Source organism: Rhagoletis pomonella, unplaced genomic scaffold (assembly GCF_013731165.1).
Source record: "Rhagoletis pomonella isolate Grant_MI unplaced genomic scaffold, Rhpom_1.0 Rhpom_scaffold_00006, whole genome shotgun sequence".
Classification (NCBI taxonomy): Eukaryota; Metazoa; Arthropoda; class Insecta; order Diptera; family Tephritidae; genus Rhagoletis; species Rhagoletis pomonella.
The window spans coordinates 74,186,696-74,204,904 of NW_023458560.1; the positions used below are offsets into that span (position 1 = coordinate 74,186,696).

An 18,209-nucleotide genomic window follows, 5' to 3' on the forward strand; every position below is an offset into this window, starting at 1 on the left:
AAAATCGATAACAAAATCGATAAAAATATCGTTAAATAATCGATAATAAAATCGATAACAACGTGGATAACAGAATCCATAACAAAATCAATCAAAATATCGATAACAAAATCGATAAAAATATCGACCATTATATCGATAAGTTCCGAAAATATCGATAGCAAAATCAATAACAGTATCGATATCAATTTCGATAACGAAATCGATAAAAATATCGATCACAAAACCCACAAAATATCGGTTATTATATCTATAAGTCCCGAGAATCCCGAAAATCGCTAAAATCCCGAAATAGTTCCCAGATTGAGTCTCTGTGCCTCTATCTATATCCTTTTCTCTACAACTACCTTTATTTTAATCTTCCTTCCTCTATCTTCATTTATACTTTTATCGGTATCCTCATCCTCATCTTTTTCTTTATATGTATTTATCTTTGTTTTTATTTTTTATGTTTATCATATTTTTTATATACATATTCCCCTTCACCTTTGCCCTTATATATAAAAGTAAAGTGTTTAAATTTCCTTTGTTCTTAATTTTTGGCTTTATCTTTGCGGAACTTTGTTTTTATTTTTACCTTTGCCTTTATCCTTTTCTTTATCAATGTACGTACTCACCTTTACTTTTATTCTTCGATTGGTCTTTTTCTAAGTGTTGCTTCACTTCAAAAAGTTTTCGTGTATATATATATTAGTATAAAAAATAGAAACAGATCCACATTAACTGCAATCAACATATGTACATACGCTGTGATTAGGTTATAAATATTGCTCCATTTGTTAATCAAAAGCCGAAATATGTACTTACGCACACATACATACTTTTTGTCTCCTTGCCACACTTCCAATGCATGCACGTGTTTGCAAAATGATGACGAGGTGATTTTGTATGGAAAATCATTTATGCCCATATATTTGAATAAAATAAACATATATAGAAGATATCAACCAATACTTCCCATATACCAAACGAAAGGAAAACTCTGGAATTTTTGATCAAAGAAAACAAAAGCAAAATTATTCGAGCGGTTTTCGAGCATTTTGGTAATGAAAAAAATTTGCAAATTTTTTCAACAATTTTTTGCCTTAAAATGCTCAATATTTGTTAAATTTATATAAAATTTGTACCCGATAATATTTCTACTGCTCCAAAGAACCTATATCCCGAAAATGAAAGTTATATATGCCAACAATAAGTTGCTAGAGCACTTTAAAGGCTCAAAATTGACCCCAAAATAAGGCAATGTTTACCGTTGTTTTTACGACAGAAACCGAATTGGTTATTTACAAAGATGAATCTGTCGACAGGTTTGGAATTTTATCTTTGAAACGCCACACTTTTCTTTGAAATCGCTTTATTAGTTCTCGTGCAATAAGCGTTTTTGTGAAGCTCTAAAAATTACAACTACAACATTTGAACATAGCCCCCATACCTTAAGGTAAGACGTATTCTACGTCAAAAAAATATTGAAAAGACAACAAAATTTTGCCTGATTGTGTATTTTCCATTATGAAAAGTTGCCAGCATATGGAAATATGATGGTTAATAAATGGTGGAGATTTTTTCCCATTAAACGGGTTTGCAAATATTGCAGCATTTGGCAGATAAATTTGCTTTAACACATTTAAATTACACTATCTGGACTTCAAGAGCAGTGGCGGATCCACGGGAGGAGGTTTTGGGAGTTTAAAAACCCCCGTGGGTCCACCACTGACTGACACGTAGTTCAACACCCAAACAAACTCTTTCTCTTTTATGATCGCTTACAGCGTACATATGTATGAACAAACGCCCAAAAATTTTACCCGAGAATTAGGCTCAAAGGTCGGGGCGAACTCCTCGAACAACAAACATAGCGACCTAGGGACTGATGTCCAGAAAATACTTAAATTATGGAGGGAACACTTTCCAACCTATTGAATGGCAGCAGCACTGAAAGTAGTGGAGAAGAAAAATCCAAGCCCAGTCGATGACGATGGAGTCGATGTTCCACCGCATGACTATGACGAGGTACGAATAGCGATTATGCGGCTGAAAAACAACAAAGATGCTGGAGCTGACTGCCTGCCTGCCGAGTTATTCAAGTACGGCGGCGAGGAGCTGATAAGCAAGAACACTCTGGGAGCATTCAACTTGGAACTCTAGGTTAAAGGAGACCCTGACCGCGATGGAAAGATCAAAGATCTCAGAGTGCTCTTTTAGCAGATTCATCTTAAAATAAATCCAGCACCAGTTCGTGACAATAGAAATACTTATAAGAGCACTAGTTGCTCAGCTGAGCATAAAACCTTTTGTTGATCAGAATCAGAATCTATTCTTTCGTAAAAGTAGTTGATACTTAAACTTTATATTTTCTCGCCACAATTTTAAGTTACGAAAACTCGCGCCAATTTAAAATAATTGAGAATAGAATAGAACTCAGCCGCTAAGTTTTCACGAAATCCCACAACTGCAGCTGACGAAAGCCTTAATAAATGCATCTAAATTCTTTGCAATTTAAAAGTCATTGCATTGCAAGCAGCGAAGCGGCGTTGTTGCTTTAATTCGCTATATTAACACATTATTTGCAACTGCCTTGAATAACTTAAACGCAAACAACTAATAGAAAGAGATAAAAATAAAATGTTAAATAAATAAATCGGAACTTCCACCAAAGTTAAGCAAAGTGAAATAAAATGCAAGCAAATGAACAGCAAAAATAAAATAAAAAAATAAAATCAACGCACAAACTAAAAAAAGGCAAAATGCGAAATGAAAAGCCATTCACAATACAAAACTTTTTCATCCAACTAAAGTTACGCGATAATAAATTGGAAGCATTGCTTAACAACGCGCCAACAACAATGCACCGATAAGAATTGTGTATTCTGGCTGCAGTGAGCAAGCGAGCGAATGAATAGCAAAAGAATGAGGCAAAGTGCGGGTGCAAGCGGAGTACATAAGTGCAAGGTGAGCGAATACACGAATGGGAACAAGATAAACAACATTATAATGAATTGGCAATCTGCCTTGCAGTTTTCGTGTTGAGCGTCATACAGATTTAATTCGAGAATTTAGCGCTGAGTGCAACGCCGATGCGCGAACGAGTATAAGGTATGAAAAAGGCAAAATGCAAGAGGCATAAGCAAGTGAAGTGGAATGTGTGCGCGTTTGTTTGCTTGCTGGGCCATCGCAGGGAAAGGGCAAGAAATGAACAGTAAGCAAACAAAAGTAAGTGAGTGGCGTTGGTCTGCTGCATAGCAGCTGAATGCAAGTAACTAGCGCCGGTTGCACAATTACAAAAAAATAGAAGAAGAAACGCGCGCATCGTAGAGTAACGGAAAAGACGCCACATTGTACGAAAAAAGGCGGAAGTTGTCAGCTAATGCGCGCCGAGAACATGACAGGAAGCAAGCGTAGCAGGCTAACAAGCAACAGCAGTCAGCAGCGGCAAAGGAGGATGTTGCACAAAGAAAGCAGATTGGGTTGAGCGAGAAAATGAGGTAGTTAGGTGATTGCGTTTATTAAAAGATAACAAAAAAAATTAGCAAAATGTGTGTGTGTCGAAATGCAAGGAGTTGAGCGCAGAAGGACCGGCCGAGCCGGAAGCAGTGCGGAACATTATGTAAATGGTAGATATAGATGCAAAAACGCATTAACTATACATCTCCGAGACCGTATGCTAAGCGTCGGAGAACAAGTAAAATAGTTAAATAAATAAATAAGTAAGTAAGTAGAGCAATGCCCGTATGCAGCAGCACTAATTTAGGAGGCAGGAAGACGCCAATGAGCAGCTGGCAGCAGGCAAAAAGTGCGCTTTAACGGCTTACAAATAAATAAAGAGCTTGCAACCAACTGCATACAAGTAAGTGCTTAGCGGGTAGGTGAGTAGCAAAAAAAAAACAGCCAAAGTTGCTCTCCAAGTTAAAAGTTACACATTTTGCACACTTGCTTCCTTCCTTCTCACCTTGCAATTTGTCTTTCATTCGCACAGAACAAAAGACAAAAGTTGCAAGAGCTAAAAGCATATACTTACAAACACACCAGTGTTGCCACACAATGTTTTTATTTTTTACCAAAATCACCGAAAAAAGTTACCAAATTCAACAAAAAATTACCAAACTTATTTTATGTGCAGAACTGTACAAACATACACATCAAGCCCTAACCGCCAAAATAACAGAAATATTCCTAGAGCATCTAGATGCCTTTCTGCAAGCAAAAAAAAAATTTTGAAAAAATGTCGCTTTCGTTATTTTGGCAGTTAGGGCTCTATATGTATGTTTGTTCTGCACATAAAATAAGTTTGGTAATTTTTTGTAATATGTTAAAACTTATCAAAATATGGTGCGCCTATAATTTTTTCGACCACTGTATGTAGACAAGTGACAAGAAAATATATCAAAAATTCAATACTTAAATGAAAGCTTTCGACTCACTCATAGACAGAGTTAAGTCTCCCGCTGAATGCCGTAACTTTTTGAACGAGAACATGCATATTTACGTAGAATTCAACTCATATATATGGTTGGCGGGTACACCGGTAAATTGATGGTAATGGCCAAGCTGACGAACTGACAGGGAAAGGTAGGACCACCCAAAACCTTCCAGGAAAGGGCACTGTGGATATACTTAGCAATAACACTTTCACACAGTTTGTTAAATTCAAACCATTCTAGTAGCCAAGGAAAGCTGGAACAACAATTACCTTGCGAAACTTTGAGGATTACCTGATATTTCTATAAAAGAAAACGCTTACGGGACACTTACTAATGTGGAATCAGAACCAATTGACGTGTAAGACCGAATCGAAAAGTTACCAAGTTGAAAAATAAATTACCAAACTTGATAAATAAAGAAAAAAATTACCAATTTTGGTTAAAAATTACCAAAGCGGCAACGCTGAAACACACCCGCATAAAAACGGTACACAACTGGCAGCCAGTTGAATGTTTACCTGCTAACTGCACAACGGCGCTACATCCATTGTTTGCTCTCCGCATTGTTGCTATTGTTATTTGCACCCGTACCTATTGCAATTGAAGTTGTTTGCTTTTGAAGTTTAGTTAATATTAGCTGCAGGTGCAACAAAAGCGCTTGATGCAATGACTGCGATAAGAAGGCATTAAGGCGCGCTGATTGTCAAATATTTGATTTCAAGTGATTTTATTTTTATTTTTCTCTTTCTCTTTTCTTTGTAGTGCTTGAAAATTTCATGAAATTGGACAGGTCTTGCGAATATTGCCAACTATGGGAAAAGTGAAAATGGAAATGGTAAAAGAGACGGAAATGGCTAGAACCACGATTGTTTTTATTAAGCTTATGAATAAAGCAGAAAGAATATTATCTTTATTATATTTTTTTTTTTTGTGAAGGGGCTTGTGAAAAAGCTTTAAACGAAGATCAAACGACTCCTGCTGATTTATATAAATTTTTTTAAGTAAGCTAAATTCTAGCTGATTTTAAAAAAGATGAAGATCATTACCGCCTGTATATGAAACCCCTTTTCATAATGATATCTGTCAATAGCCTCTCAGATCCGAGAGTTGGCACTTAGCGAGCTGTAGAAGCTTCCTTGGCTGCCTATAGTCAAAAAACGACTAGAAGAAATTTAAAGCTTTGCATGTCGCAGGAAACCGACTAAAGGTTCATCTCTCTAGGAGCTGTCCGCATGTTGCAGCAAAATCTTTTACCCTCAGTGTGAGGATGATTCCTACCTAGCCAATCTATATGCCATGCAGTTTCCTGCAAGGTCATTTCAACCTGGAATTTGAGGCGACCGAGAGCTGGTCAGGCATACCTCGACCAGTTCTTATCAAACCATAATCCATCGTTCAAGCCTTTCGTAAAAATGTTAACTGCAGTCCTGTTTCAGAGGCAAGAACTGCGCCATTAACCTTCTATATCCTATCTTCCGGATATGTGTAGAAAAGTACACAATCGGAGCCACCTTCGATGTACACCAATCCGTTTCTTCATTAGCGAGGTTCTCAGAGAATGCAGGGTGCATAAATGGCGCGGAGTTGATGAAGAGAGCGGTTCTTTTTAGTCTGATGGCGAAGATTCCAATAGGGTTGACCCATTGCAAGTGTTCTTACTTCTTAACTATTGCAATCTTTACAGCGGATACTGAGCCCATACAACATAAGTGGCTTGATTATAGTCATTAGCTAACCTATGGAGAAAGGTCACATGTCGCCTTTATAGCAGTGTAGAGACTGTGGTGTATCATTTTACATGCTCTTCAATACTCAAATTGCATTATATTCCTGTTTAGGATCACAGTTAAAGCTTCTTGTTTATATTTAGTCTAGAAATGTGTGTCAATTTGGGCTGAGATCAAACTATTTCGCGAATCGAAGAGTCTAAAATAGTTCCCTCGAAAGCCCCCAAAATCTTTTATTTTTTTTTCAACACCATCCACGTTTATTCGATTTATAAGAGGGCGGGCATGATAAGAGAATTTAAGAGTATGATTTTTGTTCTTTCTGGGACGAGCTACCGAGCCCCCAAAGTAGCAGCTGTTGGGCAGAGTTTCTTTCCACAAGACAAACTCGTTCCTACCAGGAGTTAGCAAACCAAATTGTGACTAAGTTTAAGTACAACTGAATAAGGTCATATAGGATGTTCACAAAACTGCCGCGGACAACGAGTATTATGTCTTTAGCACATGCGCAACCAGAGAGCACCTCCTTGCAAATGTCTTCCAGGAGATAGCTGATGACGATGATATAGAGAAAGAATGAGAAAACGTCAACCCGCGAGGTATCTCTCATCACCCAACACTGGCTAAAGGCACTGCCCCACACTTCCCATCTCCAAGTTGTTCCCTACTCCGAGCTGAAAAACCCCAACGATATCGATAAAGGCATCAGCCTCGAAGTCGTTGTTCTTAAACAATGCTTCTATAAATTTGATAAATAAATCAAAGGAAAATTACTTTGATTCTCCATGCAGCTAGATCACACAATTGCTATCGGGGAACTGGTAGCTTTTGGCGAGCTTGTTTTGATTTTTGTTAATAAAATCTCTAATTAAGAGATTAAACCAACTACTATGTGGAATTACGGCATTACCTGCCTTACATTTACGAAACAAGGAGCATTTCAATTTTTTAATGAAACTTAATTTTTTCCATTTTAAGTATTTGAACTAAAAACGGAATGTTTGCTCTTTGCAAAATCTCGCTTAATCAGGCAGCTTTGCAAATATTTTGTTTGTTCTCAGCTGTATCCGAACAACAACAGCGTGTGAGGAAGGCATATATCCACAGAGAAGTTACAAAACTTTTAACAAATTTTCGGTCGAAAAAATTAGCCAACAAAAAAGCGAAAAAAGAAGAAAAAAAGAAGAAAAAAAAACACAAAATGCTATGAAATTCCCCAACAGAGTGTCAAGTGAGTGAAGCTTGAAGAAAATTGCCGAAATAAAATTAAAAGCTAAAGAAGAAAAGTTAAATTAACACTCGAAAATGAGCGCGTTGAGGTCAGCGGCAACAACAGATGTTGGTTGCAAGTGAAGGCAACTGGAAAAAATATGCACTGATGAAATTCTGAATAATGCATATGAAAAAAACCGAAATAATGCATATATGCACAGTTTCGGTTGAAAACCGAAATAATGCTATGAAAAACCCGAAATAATGCATACATGCACACTTTCGTTTGAAAACCGAAATAACGCATATGAGAAAAACGAAGTAATGCATACATGCACAGTTTCGGTTCAAAACCGAAATAATGCATATGACAAAAACCGAAGTAATGCATACATGCACAGTTTCGACTCGAAACCGAAGTAATCCATATGACAAAAACCGAAATAGTGCATACATGAAAACGAACTTCTTTCTGAGTAGGCGGCCTTCGGCCGCGCTTAGGGATTATAACCCTTACTAAGTAGAATTCTCCTTTCTGTGTTGCCGAACTTCTTTCTGCGCAGGCGGCCTTCGGCCGCGCTTAGGGATTATAACCCTTACTAAGTAGAATTCTCCTTTCTGTGTTGCCGGAAAAGAAGGGCGGAAGTATTTTTCCGCAGAACTTCTCTCTGCGTAGGCGGCCTTCGGCCGCGCTTAGGGATTTATAACCCTTACTAAGTAGAATTCTCCTTTCTGTGTTGCCGGAAAAGGGGGCCGGAAGTACTTTTGCGCAGAACTTCTTTCTGCGTAGGCGGCCTTCGGCCGCGCTTAGGGATTATAACCCTTACTAAGTAGAATTCTCCTTTCTGTATTGCCGGAAAAGAAGGGCGGACGTATTTTTGCGCAGAACTTTTCTTTGCGTAGGCGGTTTTCAGCCGCGCTTAGAGATTAAAACCCTTACTAAGTAGAAGTAAATAATTCATATTAGAAAAAACGAAATTATCCATATGCACACTTTCGTTAGAAAACCGAAATAATGCATATAACAAAAACCGAAATAATGCATGCATGCACAATTTCAGTTCAAAACCGAAATAATGCATATGGCCAAAACCGAAATAAAGCATACATGCACAGTTTCGGATGAAAACCGAAATAATGCATATGTGAAAGACGAAGGTATGCATACATGAACAGTTTCGGTTGAAAACCGAAATAATGCATATAACAAAAACCGAAATAATGCATGCATGCACAGTTCGGTTGAAAACCGAAATAGCGCATATGAAAAACCCGAAGTAATGCATACATGCACAGTTTCGGTTGAAAACCGAAATAATGCATATGAGAAAATACCGAAATTATGCATATGCATACTTTCGTTTTAAAAGCGAAATAATGCATATGAAAAAAAAACGAAGTAATGCATACATGCACAGTTTCGGTTTAAAACCGAAATAATGCATATGGTAAAAACCGAAATAAAGCATACATGCACAGTTTCGGTTGAAACCGAAATAAAGTCTAAATGCACAGTTTCCATATGCGCAATTTCTGTGCCCCGCAAGGAGCAACCAAAGCGAAGTAGCAGCTTTTGTGCGCGCCAATTAAAAGTGAAGTGAAGCTTTTTTCCCACTTTTTGAATAAGTGGCAATGATGAAAAAAATAAAATAAAATAAGAAAATGAGAAGAAAAACAAACTGAAGCAGCTGCAAATTGCATTGAGGGAAAGGCAAAGAGTTTGAGCAGATGTTATTGGAGCATGGAGGCCTTGCCATACAGGTGCATGCTTTAGCTGCCGTTGCAGCAATTTGTGCCAAGATGAAGCAGAATGTTGTCGCCTGGAAGTTGTGATGTGTCAGCTGCAACATGCAACAGACACAAAGGCACAAGCGCTTGCAAGCACAAAGAAAAAATTTGAAAAAAAAATTGTGGCACGCAAACTTTGCTTGGCATTCACATATCCCCAATTGACGCGCCACTGCGAATCTCAGCGCAAAGTTAAAGCGGAAACAGATGCTTGTCAAGGCATCCCCCCCCTTATACTTACATATAAATGTGTGGCAGCGATGTGTGCTGCCTGCCACCTGTACTTGGGTACAAAGTCAAAGCGCTTTGTAGCTGCCTGACACCGTTGAGCCAGCGTTGGTCGCAAGACATTTCCTTTTCATCGTCTCTGACACCGCCATTCACGCTGCGTGCTTCTCTGAAAGCAGCCATTCAGCCATTCAGTGAAGTGAAAGTGGATCGTTGCAATTAAGTAAGTTAAATGTTAATGGAATTTTAAGTCTTTATTGCCGGGAGCGAAGAGGTGCATTGGTCGAAGCAAAGGGTTGGTACAGGTAAGTGCGACGAAGTGAGTGGCACCGATTTTAGTTAAAAATTAAGTCTCGCGCGTTTGCTCGTACAAAAGAGATGCAAATGTGAAAAGTTTATGTAAGTATCTTCTTGTTTCTAAAAGACACGCTGATTTTAAAATGTTTTTTTTTTCAAGCAACATACTTTTTTTTTAAAGTAGACTAGTTGCCGCTTATCATGTGGAAAAAAAAGTAGGAATATACGCAAAAAACTTAAATATAGAATTTTATTATAAGCATTATATCCGGAGTCTTCACCCAGCTTACTCGAATTTTTTCTTAAACCCTTTGACTTTTGATTCTTCTTCTAAGATGGGATATATGGAAAAACTTGAATCATACCTAGTTGGTCTCATAAAGCAATTAGAATGGGGCTCAGCTTCTATTTCCAGACTTCATGAGAACTGAAAGAGACCTCACTTGATTCATTAGTTAGCTGCTCTAAAACCTAGGAGTTTTTAGTAAACCTAGTTATGACTCAGTTAATTTTATTTAGTGGGCTGTACAAGGAAGCGCCTCTCATCCCAAAGCCAAAAGCAACTTGGGGCGCGCTCAAGGATCCACAAAACTTCAGCTTATTCGGTTATCCTAGATACGTTGGCGACATTATTTCATAATATTTTCTCCATTCATACTTTCGATATGAAATACACAGTTGTAATACCAACAAAGCCGTACAGATTAAGCAGCCCTTACCCTTATGCTCAATGCAAACGTTTGCACAGATTTTTGACAGATACCTAAAACTAGAAGGGACAGTGGGAGAAAGGGGTTTTTCACCTAAGGGTACGTTCACACTAAAAACCGAGCGGCGGCAAGGGAGCTAGGCAGCCCGAAGGAAAGCTGTTGGTGTTCATACTTATTTAACGAATTGGATCGAAGCTTTTTCGATGCTCCTCTGCAATAACCACGAAACTCAAAATTTCATTCCACTCGCGATTCCAGCGAAAAGTCTACTGCGAAAAAAAAATCCCATATCTAACTTAATTATAGGCCGATTTCGCTGCTTTTATAACGTATGTATAGTGGTAAAGTAAGCAGAAATTTTTTCCCGTAATGGTTTCGTTAGGTGGTGAAAATCTGTATTTATGCTCTGATTTGGCATGTTTAGTTGAAACGAAATAAGACATAGATTTGCAAAAAATGGAACCGCTGATACCAAACTAAAAAGAATATTCGACATAAAATGCATGTTTTCTTCCTTCCCATTTAAATGGAATTTTTTGTAGCACGTCAGATAATTAAACGTAAAGCAGAAAAGATTTATACATATAAAAACTTGGAAAATTAACCTTAAATATTTCAAATATTACTTCGAAAACTTTTGTCCAAATAGTCTTGCCCAAATCGCAGAGTTTTGCAATTTTGTGATCGAAGTCAAAATCCACTTCTATTTTTTGTAACGCCACGCCAGCGTTTATTGTTTATTAATATCTTTAAATCGCTACTACCAACGTTGCATTTTTTTTATTGAATAAAGGGAAATTTAATTGCTATGCAAATCTAGAAAATCCTTTTTAAAATTTTGACTTTTTCCTTATTATGATCGCAGTTGTAAGAGCATAAACGAAGAAAACAAAAAAACACTACGAAGTGTGGCAACGTATGTGTTAGGAATAGAAGAAATTTAGCCGCTTATAATTACTGAAATTGGGTTTTTTGTATTTGTTTCTTCCCTTTTCTCTCAGTTAGAAAGATTTTAGAAACTGAACATACTACTGCACAGAAGGCAGCATGGTTGCTTGAATATAATATAACTGCTTCAAACCGTTGGCTCACATACTTATGTACTATACACCTTAAACTTCTAAAAATAAAAATACAAAAAAAAAAATAAAAATCAAAAACAAAAATAAAAAAACATTCAACTTCAATTAGTTCATTTTCAGGACTTAAGAGCATAAATTTATTATTTGTTACACGAGTCAAATCAGGAATAGATGAAAAATCAAATTATTTGAGATTTAATTTGTCGAGAAAGTCAAGCTGATGCGTTATTTGTCAACGAAACATTTCTTATTTTAAGTAACGCAAGCACGATTTTCGTGTTTTTTTCAAATATAGAAAAACTTGTGAATCGCAGTTGTTTAGCTAATTCGCCTACCTGTTGATGGTTTCTATGGAGTTTTTGGGATGAAAAACATCGAAAATCGTGCTTGCGTTACATACAATTTTTATTTATTTTTTTTAGTTGAAAAATTACGAGTCAAATTGACTTATTGGATGAATCAAATCAAAAATAAAATTTATTTTTTATTTGATCGATGAATTAAATAGATTTTCAATTAATAGCGGATTTAAAAACGAATAGCATTTTAAATCACGCAATTCAGACAATATTTTCTAACTAAAGCAATGAGACCATTTTTAATGAAAAGTTATTGTGAAAAACAAACATAGTTTACAAATGGTAGAAGTTATAGCTGCTATTTGGGAGACGACCACATCTCCGCGACAGACGACTTCACTGAGTTCACTGAGAGTCGAATCAGCGCCTGCGGCTTACAGAGCCAGTGGTTTTACTTTTTCATTTGTCAAATCAACTGCAATCAAAGGCGACTATTTCGTTGCTAAAAATGATTTTTATTTTAATTTAATATGAAAATTTAAAAAAAGGGAAAAAATAATTGCTCACTTAAATTGCAGTAAAACTCTATTTCTATGAGACATAACGCGAAAATCTAAAATTTTCCTGAATATTCGATACCATTTTAATTTAATTGTGAAAAATCCTTGCAGCTGTTTGCGCTTAATAATTTTCAGGTTATTTTACAATAATGCCGCTTAAACCAATTAGCGGTCACAATAATAAGAGCAAGGCAACGCATATGTATAACGCAAATATGAAGAAGAAACAGCAATAATAATAAATGCTGCAGAACAGCAAACGTGAACGCAAACCCAATTCGCAGTATCGCACACAAAGCTAAGCGCAATGTCGTTAGCAGCGGCGCAGCTGCGCGGCCGACCGCATATTAAGCGGATTTTAACCACCCACAAAAACCGAAAAGCCAACAACCTCAGCTGATTGCAATGCAGTTAGTTGGTTGGTTGCTAGGGCCACAGTATTTCCTCGGCGATGTTGTGCATTAAAAATGTCAGTTAAAAAAATAAAGATTTAACAACAACAAGCAAAAAAATATATATCGAAACTGAAAATGTGTAAACGAAAAACGGTAAGCGCATGCAACAGCTGCATCCGTAACAGAAAAAAAAGATTTTAAATATAGAAATGTCCTTCCATTTTTTTTCTATGTATCTACACGCCAGCGCCAGTGACAAAAGCGACAAAGCAGTAAACTATGTATGTAAGCGCGACTCCCAAAGCTGCCACACCGCCTGACGTTACACCAACGCCACCAACCCTGGAACATTTATGCGCAAAATTAATGCTGCGCGCAAAATGAACAGCCACCGCCATACAAATTCCCAAACAAACGCGCGCGTTGGTAAACAAAAGCGCGCGCTATCGTAAAAGCACACACTCACTTACATTCGACAGCACTTAGATTGAGGTGTATTTTTTTAACGTTTGTGCACACAAATACACTGCGCGGCAACAGCTGACGCGCGACTGAACTAGGTTAGTGGGCACACAATAGAGCGCGGTGCGGCTGGACGAAGCGACGCGGCGCGCCATTGTCTTTCAACATTTAAGTTTGAATGTATGTATATGTCTACGTACACGCGTACTTATAAAAGGCCGACGCCCACTTTGTGCAACAAGAAACGTGGACTTTAGTTGGCCAGCCGCCCCTTGGCCTACATTTCGTGTTTGCGCTGTCGCTGCTCCTAAAAAACACTGAACACTGACCGCACCTTACGCGCTGTACAGCCGCGCCACTAGGCGTTTATGATATTCAAAATATTTTTTCTCGACTCTGTTGTTGCCTACATCTAGGCGTTCTCGCACTATGCTCTATTTATTTCTTTCCATTTATTTTACTTTCAGATTTGTTTGCTGCCCAAATGAACGGCGCAATAGAGAATTGGTGGCCTTTGCTTTTATTTACATTTGCTGACAATTTTTTACAGTTCTTTTTTTTTGTTGAATAATGCGACTTCATAGTCCCAACACACGCCATTCGATTTCAAAGCCACCGATTTTTGCATTGGAAAAAAAATGCCCCTCAAACAGAAGCGCTGAGGTACGCTTCATTCATATCTGTCTACGGAAAAGTATCTAAGTTCGACATAAAAACAGCGGACCTGGAAAATATCAAAAATCTTACCAAAAGTAGCGAACGCGTTTTTATTAAGGTCTGCGTCACAGCGCTGTGTGCATTGCCGTCGGTGGGGAGATGCAACTGCACTTGTCTGCTGTGCCATGCCGTGCCGCTCTGCTGCACAGTTGGTAAATGTAAAAGCAGTGAGCGCAGTTATGCCCTGGCATTGAGCGCTTGCAAAGCCGTTGCTGGCATTTTTCTACTGAAAATGTGCCATGTTGACAGTCAGGGCCGCGCGCTACGACGCTCTGGGATGCCGTCGTAAATGCGTGATAAATGTAGCTGAAATTTCGGTCAATGTTATCACTACTGGCAGCAAATGGCATTAAAGGCCGGCAGGAAGCCGATTTGTAGCATTTTTGAGGCACATCGCAAGGGTAGGTGCGGGTGAGGAAGTTATTGAAAATCAATTGAAGGAGACTTCATACGTACTTGGCGAAGCATAAAGCGATAGGATGAAGTGAGAACTCGATAGTGAGCTCTTTTTTTCAGACTAAAATTTAGTTACTAAAATATCTAAGAAGTTGAAAGGAAGTGATGCATATTTTTGGATTGTGGCTGGGCGATTACAATTGCCTGTTGTCTGTACTATATAGGTACATATGTATGTATGTATTTAAGTTTCGTCTCTAACAACACTGATACTTGCATTTTTTTTTAGCCGAACGAAGAGATCCGGAATATCTTAGGGTACTCGTTCAGAAAGCAGCAGATTAGAAAGATTAGATAAGATAAGAATGCTTTTTTCAATCAGAGCATTGAACCAGGTGATAAATTCTCCAGACACTTGAGATAGCGGTACTGAGGAAAGAGTTCGGCTACATCAACTTAGTGGCCATCGTGGCAATTAATAATGGAGCACACAGCCATACAAACAACCACACATACACAAGCATGCAATTTTGGGCAACTGTAGAGTCCTTCTGTGAGATTGTTTATGGGAATGTGTGAATGCAGTACCTAGTTCTAGTGTTTGCTGGTAACCGCAATGAACAGCTCTCCACGAAACCCCCAACCACCGCAGTGGATGTGGTCGCTGTGGCATGGCGTGTTTGTGGCTCATTGACTCGCCACTCCTCGTCGCCATATTGCCAAAAACAGAGTAATTTGCGACCGAATGTGGAACGGGGTACAAAATATACTAGTCTAGTATGTTTGTTTGTGTGCGCTTATGCCTCTGTGTCGAAAATCGGAAAAGGACACAAACAGCGTAACTGGTATGACAAGTGGGGTGTAGTGGGGCTACAGCATTGGTCACAAGCGATGTGCAGAGTATGTGTGTAAGTATGTAGGATGTCGTGTTGTTGGCAAAGCGATAATTTCGCAGGTAACCATTTTTACATTTACATTTTCACCTAAACGCCACCCAACTCACACAAATCTGAGTGAGAGATGGAAAAAGCGAAAGCGTTAAAAATGTGCTACCTTGACATATTCACATATACATATACAAAAGTATATACAGTGAATCAAATAAATGACCAAGTGTTGCTTTTTTTCTTTCAATAAAAAGATTTTCAAAGAATTAACCAAAACCATATAAGTTAGAGTTTCTAACTTTATAAAAAATTTAAGAAAATTTCACCGAAATTTCAACTACTAAATGTAAAAATGTTTGGGCACGCAGTTTTATAGGCATACAATTTTAGTCTATCTAATGAAGCGCAATTTTCAAATGGCTAAAAATTCCTGTTGATTTTTGAGTTTTTTTTTTGTGACGGATTTTTACACTTTCTTCCATGCAAGCATGAGTTTCTTAGGCTATGTTCACACAGAAAGCGGGGCCGAGCCGAGCGAGGCCGTTCTGAGCTCAGAGAAGCTTTCAAATTGCTGTAGATATATGAAAGTGTTCATACAGCAAGCTTTTTCATAAGCGTTTTGGAGCTGAAAGCAAAGCAGTTTATAATTTTGAATTTTCTATTTAATTTTTATGTTTCGTGACGCTGTTGCAAATAAAATATCAAAATATTCATATAAAACGAATTTTACAACGAATCTTTTGAATAAAATTGAGCGAACATTTTTTTCGCTCTTCATTGACGACAAGTTTTGTGGTATGTTTGCAGTCCGCGAGAAAAGCTCCGCTACGCTTCGTTCAGTGTGAACATCAGTAGCTTCGCTTAGCTCGGCTTTCTGTGTGAACGCACCCTTATGACATAAAATGCGGGAGACCGTTTTGTTATTTACAATTACTATGTATATAAAAAAACCACGCGAATTTTTAGCCGGTTGCACATCATAAGACTAAAACTGAATGGGCTATAACACTGCACAACCAAAGGCTTGCACAATATTTTTATAGAAAAAAAATAGTGATCTCGAAAAACATTTGGAAAAATTTTCAAAAAAACCGTGTTCATTTGTTTGAGTGAGCGTATGTATATTTGCACATTTATAAATTTACCATTGACTTACACCACAACAGTCTGGCTATCAGCGCACAGAGTCAAACTCTTTTGTATAAATTGTGTGTGTGTGTGTGTGTGTGTGTGTGTGTGTGTATGTCCTCCACATTTAGTTCATTTGTACGGCTTTCGTTTGACCCCGAGCCTCGCCATCTGTAATCCGCTGGTTGTAGCTGTAACTGTAACTGGGCTGTTTGTTGCAAAGTGGAATTCGCGTGCGTCCATCACGACCACTTGATCGATGTATTCTCATCGATTTGTTGCTGCTTCCAATTGCATGCTTGCGCTTCCTCCCTCAATACGCTCAGCGTTAAGGATTTTGGGTTTTTTGTTGGTGTTGTGATTTTTTATTTTATATATTGTTTTTTTTTTTTTAATTTTTGCAACTGTTTCCACGATAGTGTTTTTGTTGAATGTTTCAGTTTTTCGTTTTTGCTCTGCAAGAATTCGCACTTTTGCGCCACTCTCGACCACCACTGCGTCAGCAAAACAAATGAAATATCGCCGAATATTGTGCTGAACACTTTTCCGTTGAAGGTTATGAGTTAAAGAGAAGCAAAAATACGCGACCCAGGCACAAGGTTGCCAAATTTGGAATTCAGTTTTGGAAAATATGTGTTTTTTTATTATAAGTAAATTAAGAGGTTTGGCGCATAACTATTCGACAGATATCCCAGCGGTTTTTTTTTGGCGCCTAAAAGTATGCTATCGAATATGGGTAAAGGAATTGATAAAAACTTGGAGCGATTCTCGAATGCCTAATTGCCGAACTTAATGAAGTAATGAATCTGAAAAGGAGAATGGCAACTGACTTAGTCGCTGGTCTCGGTTCAAACCGTTAAACAGAATAAAAACATGGAAACTATAAACGCACTTAATTCAAAAGCTCTTTTACTCTATTTGGAAGGACAGAATAGAGTGTAGATTACAAGTCAGCACACTGCAAGTAACTAGGTATATTGAAAAGGTCGAAAGGATTTTTGCTTCATCGAAAACTCAGCTGCTAACAGCGCCATCCACCAGATACACGCATGCATGTTTCAAGATTAGATTCGTCTGTACAGACAGCCATACCCAATTAGCACTGTGTCCGTAGCTGAATCTAGTAATTTCGAGGAATTTTGTACAGGATTTGACAGGATATATAGTACGATTTAGAAACCCTCAATTTATTTGCTAGGAACAGTTTTCTGAATTATCCGAATTGTTGGCCGGATGCAACTGAAAATTCCGTTTTATTTTAAGAGTCTATTTCATGGGTTACTTTCGGCTGCAACAATTATTTAGTCGTATATACCACTTTTTCATTTGTATTCCAAAAATAGATACTGCTGTATTTTCCAAAATACGAATTTTTTTTTTTACTACCTACTTTTTTTAAAGCAGAGAAGTAATATAGACCTTGTGAGTCGTTGATACACAACGATATAAGCTAACAGCGAATTGTTCATGAAAACGAGTTATAAAAATGCATATTTGTACACTAGGGTGGTCCAAAAATGCATACGAAAAAGTAAAGTCGGAATTTTTATACTCTAACCCCCATGTATTTTATATGGGGAAAACACAACTTTTCGTAGAAATGGTATATAATAGTTAAAAATCAATATTTTTCTACCAGAAAACTCTGTATGTGTGTTTCTGCAGGAGATTCCCAATAATAATACCCAATTGTTTATTAACCACTTTCACTATAATTTATAGGTCCGCAAAGAACCCACCAAAACCCCGAAAAATGCAATGGGGCGACCAATAAAAAATCATTAGTATTAAAATTGGTTAAATAAACGATTGGGTATTATTATTGCAAGTCTCCTAAAGAGAACCAGAGATTTCCGATCGAAAAATATTGACTTTCAAGAATTCTATACCATTTCTACGAAAA

At 37.7% G+C, this 18,209-nt stretch overlaps 1 protein-coding gene across 1 annotated transcript in view; it reads right to left on the reverse strand.

Annotated features, from left to right (window-relative positions):
• Window positions 1-18,209, reverse strand: part of LOC118741288 (Down syndrome cell adhesion molecule-like protein Dscam2) — a gene marked incomplete in the record, with an annotated part of 349,017 nt that overhangs the window by 97,815 nt on the left and 232,993 nt on the right.